Source organism: Salvelinus fontinalis, chromosome 13, assembly GCF_029448725.1.
Source record: "Salvelinus fontinalis isolate EN_2023a chromosome 13, ASM2944872v1, whole genome shotgun sequence".
In the NCBI taxonomy this organism is placed as follows: domain Eukaryota; kingdom Metazoa; phylum Chordata; class Actinopteri; order Salmoniformes; family Salmonidae; genus Salvelinus; species Salvelinus fontinalis.
In genome coordinates this window covers 13105613-13112430 of record NC_074677.1, presented here as the reverse complement: position 1 = coordinate 13112430, position 6818 = coordinate 13105613, and positions in this window count along the sequence as shown.

Below are 6818 nucleotides of genomic sequence, written 5' to 3'. Positions count from 1 at the left end.
CGTCTCCGGGCTCTGTCACGTCTGTCACATGTGCTCATGTGCTCAGTGTGAACCTGCTTTCATCTGTGAAGAGCACAGGGCGCCAGTGGCGAATTTGCCAATCTTGGTGTTCTCTGGCAATGCCAAACGTCCTGCACGGTGTTGGGCTGTAAGCACAACCCCCACCTGTGGACGTCGGGCCCTCATACCACCCTCATGGAGTCTGTTTCTGACCGTTTGAGCAGACACATGCACATTTGTGGCCTGCTGGAGGTCATTTTGCAGGGCTCTGGCAGTGCACCTCCTTGCACAAAGGCGGAGGTAGCGGTCCTGCTGCTGGGTTGTTGCCCTCCTACGGCCTCCTCCACGTCTCCTGATGTACTGGCCTGTCTCCTGGTAGCGCCTCCATGCTCTGGACACTACGCTGACAGACACAACAAACCTTTTTGCCACAGCTCGCATTGATGTGCCATCCTGGATGAACTGCACTACCTGAGCCACTTGTGTGGGTTGTAGACTCCGTCTCATGCTACCACTAGAGTGAAAGCACCGCCAGCATTCAAAAGTGACCAAAACATCAGCCAGGAAGCATAGGAACTGAGAAGTGGTCTGTGGTCACCACCTGCAGAACCATTCCTTTATTGGGGGTGTCTTGCTAATTGCCTATAATTTCCACCTTTTGTCTATTCCATTTGCACAACAGCATGTGAAATTTATTGTCAATCAGTGTTGCTTCCTAAGTGGACAGTTTGATTTCACAGAAGTGTGATTGACTTGGAGTTACATTGTGTTGTTTAAGTGTTCCCTTTATTTTTTTGAGCAGTGTATGTTCTGATTTCTATGTTTTTGTATTTCTATGTGTTGGCCGGGTATGGTTCTCAATCAGGGACAGCTGTCTATCGTTGTCTCTGATTGGGAATCATACTTAGGCAGCCTTTTCCTCTTTTGTCATTGTGGGAAGTTGACTTTTGTTAATGGCACTTGCCCTGTAAGCTTCACAGTTGTTTTTTCGTTTGCTGTTTTGTTGGCGACATTTACTCAAATAAAAGGAAAATGTACGCTTACGACGCTGCACTTTGGTCCACTTCTTCAGACAAGCGTGACAGAACTTCCCACCATCAAAGGACCAAGCAGCGTGGCCGGGAGGAGCAGGGCTTTCTGGAGGAATGGACATGGGAGGAGATATTGGAAGGCAAGGGACCCTGGGCACAGGCTGGTGAATTTTGCCGTCCTAAGGAGGAACTGGAAGCAGCTAAAGCAGAGCGGCGACGCTATGAGGAGTTGGCACAGCGGAGCAAGCACGAGAGGCAGTCCCAAAAAATGTTTTGGGGAGGGCACACAGGGAGAGTGTCAGAGCCAGGGTATAGACCTGAGCCAACTCCCCATGCTTACCATAAGGAGCGTGGTACTGGTCAGGCACCGTGTTATGCGGTAAAGCGCACAGTGTCTCCAGTGTGCTCTCATAGCCCGGTGCGCTATATTCCAGCTCCCCGCATCGGCCGGGCTAGAGTGGGCATCCAGCCAGGACGGATGGTGCCGGCTCAGCGCATCTGGCCTCCAGTGCGTCTCTTCGGTCCAGGATATCCTGTGCCGGCTCTGCGCACAGTGTCTCCGGTGAGTGTCCACAACCCAGTACGTCCTGTGCCAGCACCCCGCAGTTGCCGGGCTAGGGCGAGCATCCAGCCAGGATGGGTTGTGCCAGCTCTGCTCTCCAGACCTCCAGTGCGCCTCCTCGGCCCAGTATATCCTGCGCCGGCTCTACGCACAGTGTCTCCGGTGCGCTCTCACAGCCCAGTGCGTCCTATGCCAACGCCCCGCAGTTGCCGGGCTAGGGTGAGCATCCAGCCAGGATGGGTTGTGCCAGCTCTGCTCTCCAGACCTCCAGTGCGTCTCCACGGTCCAGTGATGATCCATGGCACGAAGCCTCCAGTGATGATCCATGGCACGAAGCCTCCAGTGATGATCCATGGCACGAAGCATCCAGTGATGATCCATGGCACGAAGCCTCCAGTGATGATCCATGGCAGGGAGCCTCCAGCGACGACCTCCAGTCCAGAGCCTCCAACGACGGTCCCCAGTCGCCGGTCCCCGTCGCCTCCAGCGACGGTCTCCAGTCCGGAGCCTCCAATGACGGTCTCCAGTTCGGAGCCTTCAACGACAGTCTCCAGTCCAGAGCCTCCAGCGACGGCTACAGTTGTGAGTGCTACGGGTCGATAGTCATTTCGGCAGGTTACCTTAGTGTTCTTGGGCACAGGCACTATGGTGGTCTGCTTAAAACATGTTGGTATTACAGACTCGGACAGAGAGAGGATTATTTGTGAGGATAACATTGAGAAGAGTAGCCTTTTCTGGGTGTTTGGAGTCATACCGTGTGGGATTGGTAATAATCTGAGACAGATTTAGGGAGTCTCATTGCTTTTGGACTTCGTCAGGTGGTTAAGGCCTAGCAGGACAAATTCAGAATTAGTGTAAGGGGCCAGTAGAGAACTTAAGGCAGGTAGGGTACAGGCCGATGCTGATGGTGGACTATAACACCCAGCAACAGTCAACAAAGAGGTATTTGAAAGTTTAATGCTTAAAACCAGCAAATCATATTATTTGGGGACAGACTTGGTGGAGACAACCGAGCACTGAAGGTGATCCTTGGTAAAGATTGCCACTCCCCCACCTTTGGGAGATCTGTCTTGCCAAAAAAGGATATAACCAGAAAGGTTAACATCAGTGTTCAAAACACACTTTCTTAACCACGTCTCAGTAATGACCAACACACGTGCAGAAAACACATGTGCAGAAAACCCAGGCTTTAACAAGAGCATAAATCAGTGAAACAGATGTCAGAATTGGAGCTGATGGGCCAGGGTGTACATGCACATTTCCAGATATCATCAGCAGTAATACAATCAGGGCACGGCAGAGGACAGGGCGAGCTCTGCAGTGTTGATTTATGACAGTTGAATGTGCATCAGATGGCAGCAAGATCATATTGTACAGAACTTTCATCAGTTAACATGAATACAAAGCCGGCGAGAGGTGGTTTGAATAGGATGGCAGGCCAAGAATCCGTGTAACCCAGGCCTGGGCAAAGGCCGGACCAGGGGCCATATGCGGCCCGCGACCTGATTCAATATGGACAGCAGAATCATGCTCAGATCACATAAAGAATTTGTGATAGTAACATTTTGAAAAATGTATTTATTATTCAAATGAAAAGCACAATGAATATTCGCCTTTGTGTAATGATTCAACTCCCACCGTTTGTGGGACATTTATTTTGAAGGCACGTATAAATAACAACTGCACGAGGACAGACAGTGACTGACAGGCTGACACACACGTCACAGTTACAAATAGTAGCTTGCTAGAAATTGTGCAAAAATTCGTTTTTCAAAGATTTCACACCCTGATCTGTTTCACCTGTCTTTGTGCTTGGCTCCACCCCCTCCAGGTGTCACCCATTATCCCCAATGTATTTATACCTGTGTTCTCTGTTTGTCTGTTGCCAGTTTGTTTTGTCCGTCAAGCCTACCAGCAGTTTTCCCCTTGCGCCTGTCTTTTTTCTATAGTTCCTGTTTTCGTTTTTGCGGTTTTGACCATTGTACCTGCCCTTAGACTACCTCCTGTTCTGTACCTTGTCACACCGCCCTGGATTATTGACCACTGCCTGCCCTGACCCTGAGACTGCCTGCCGTTCTGTACCTTTTGACTCTGATCTGGATCACTGACCTCTGCCTGCCCTTGACCTGTCGCTTTGCCTGCCCCTGTTCTATTAATAAACTTTTGTTACTTCGACACTGTCTGCATCTGGGTCTTCCCTAAAATGTGAAAGTAATATGATTCTGGCCCGCAATGGCAAAAATATATTCTAATGTGGCCCTCCATGGAAAATAATTGCCCATGCTTGGTGTAACCAATAGAGATTCAGAGTCCTGAGTGTAGGAACAAACAGTCTGTCCCTCGGTTGGGTAAACAAGCAAGTTCATAGTCAACAAAGCACACAGGAGTCATGAGGCAAATAGCATAAAGCACAAGAACAAAATAGAACGACTTGGGGCTAGCCATTGTAAGTTCAAAGAGTCACTGCCCCAATAAGATAACTTGAGAGAGTAGCTCTCTATGAGTCCAGTAGGCTATAAAAGTATGAGATAAAAGCTTACATAATAAGCTTCACTGCAGGAATGACTGCAGGAATGTCCATCAGAGCTGTTACCTGAGAATGTTATGATAATTTCTCTACCATAAGCCGCCTCCAACATCGTTTTAGACAATTTGGCAGTAGGTCTAACCAGCCTCAAAACCGCAGATCGCGTGTGGGGAAGCGGTTTGCTGTTGTCAACGCTGTGTTAACAGAGTGCCCTATGGTGGGGTTCGGGTATGATCATGCATAAGCTATCAACAACGAACACAATTGCATTTTGTCAATGGCAATTTGAATGCACAAAGATACCGTGACAAGGTCCTGAGGTCCATTGTCGTCTCATTCTTCAGCCACCATCACCCCATGTTTCAGCATGATAATACATGGCCCCATGTTACAAGGATCTGTACCCAATTCCTGGAAGCTGAAAATGTCCCAGTTCTTCCATGGCCTGCATACTCACCAGACATGTCATCTACTGAGAATTTGGGGATGCTCTGGATTGGCATGTACGACAGCATGTTCCAGTTCCCGCTAATAGCCAGCAACTTCGCACAGCCATTGAAGAGGAGTGGGACAACATTGCACAAGCCACAATCAACAGCCTGATTAGCTCTATGCGAAGGAGATGTGTTGCTCTGCATGAGGCAAATGGTGGTCACACCAGATACTGACTGGTTTTCATATCTGGTCAAAGATACCTTTTTTAAGGTAATTGTGACCATCAGATGCATATATGTATTCCCAGTCATGTGAAATCCATAGATTAGGGCCTAATGATTTTATTTAAATTGACTAATTTCCTTATATGAACTGTAACTCAGTAAAATCATTGAAATTGTTGAATGTTGCATTTATATTTGTGTTCAGTAATACTTTGGATTCACTGGAATCTGGAACAGAGAAAGCAGAAGTAAACCCTTAACCCAGAGACAGATATCTTGGAAACAGAATGTCCTTATATTTCCAAGTGATATTTACTGTCATCGGAGCAAGATCTAGCCCCCTCATGAAGTCAGAGGAAATGACTACCTTCCCACCACCCCTGCTTTTGACGCCTTTGCCTGCTGTCTTGTGTTGACATTCTGTTTTATAGGCTACCTATTTATGGCACTAAACCACAAGTCACATTAGCTTCCATTTTAGGACTTAGTGTGTTATGTTACATGATGTTATTTGAATCACAACTGTTTAATCTCATCCAACAGGAGTCTTGAAGGTTTAGAACTGATTGGATAATCTAAACTGCCTTTTGAGTGTGATATAACAGGTTCAATGAAGGCCATGCAACTACATGCTTAATTTTTATTTCCACTAGAGGTCAGCAGATGGACTCTGTGAGGTCTGTGCATATACCTGTGTGTGTCTGTCTTCATTTCAGGACATAATTGTATTTTCCATCACCAATTGACATTTTGAATCAGGACTTTTATACTTTATTTTAGCGCAGCAAATATGCAGTATGTCACACCGGCACCATTTTTGCCACCATATTAGATTTGTGAGTGTTTTAATGATCCCATATAAAAATGTAAAGGTGCAAAATGCAGAATTTGCTCTGTCATTTCCTGGTCATCAAAATAATTAGCCTAATTTCAGGTTTATGTTACAAAACAAGCACTCAGAGTGTAGAGAACCATTATACCATATAAACCTCTGTGAAATATATTTTAAATAACCATATTAAACATTGTATTTTCAGCTGTTTGAACATAAAACGTGAAGCATAGAAATAGCGCACATAGAACAGATCTACCGCTTCTTAGACTTGCTTTCAATGAGAATGACAGATTTATAACTCACATTTCAGTCCAGATACAAGGCAAGGCTGGGTTGTTTCCGGCACCTGGGCTGACAGTTGTCCAACCCTGCTCTAGAAAAAAATGGGTGGCCCTTGAGCTCAGCACAGCTCGCCTCAGACCTTAATATGACATCAGCCCACAAGCAAAATGCAATTTTAATATGAGCTTTATTTAACATGTTGTATGATAGTCTACCAAACACTTGGATACAAAATAACGTATTCACTTATGGTGGTACAAAATTGTCAGCTCTGTTCAAAAACTGTCATTTGATTTAATTTGATACTTTTCTGCACAGATCTGTGTTATTTTGCACCACAAAAATGTTGCCTGTGATGCCAAACACCTTAACAAGTCTTTTGACACTTAGCAGTAGGCAACTATTCAGCATGAGCTTCAACCCTAAATGTGATTAGTTGATTGGCCTTCTCCCCATGCAGGTCGACAGAGGACCAATGATAAAGGGGATTCCGTCTCATACAACAACAATGTGTTTGAAAACATCAGTTTAAGTATGCAAACCCAACAGAGACAGGCGACCACTGCATCCATCCAGGAACAATGCATTTATGAGAACAAAACCATTTTAATCTCACTCTGACATCCTTTTTCCTCTTTTTATTTGAGTTCATAGATATTTGTAGCCTTTAGCCAATTTTCAAATGTGGTAGTATTGTTGTATGATGCTTTACTATCCCAGATCAAGGTATTGTTGAATCCATCAAACATTGGACCAGTGTGTCTTGAATACTAGCTCCCTTGAACATGTCCAAGCTACAGAAATAGTTATTTAGTATATCTGACAATCACCCATAAACTCCTACCTGTCACGTTCCTGACCTGTTTTCTCTTGTTTTGTATTTATTTAGTTGTTCAGGGCGTGAGTTGGGTGGGTTGTCTAT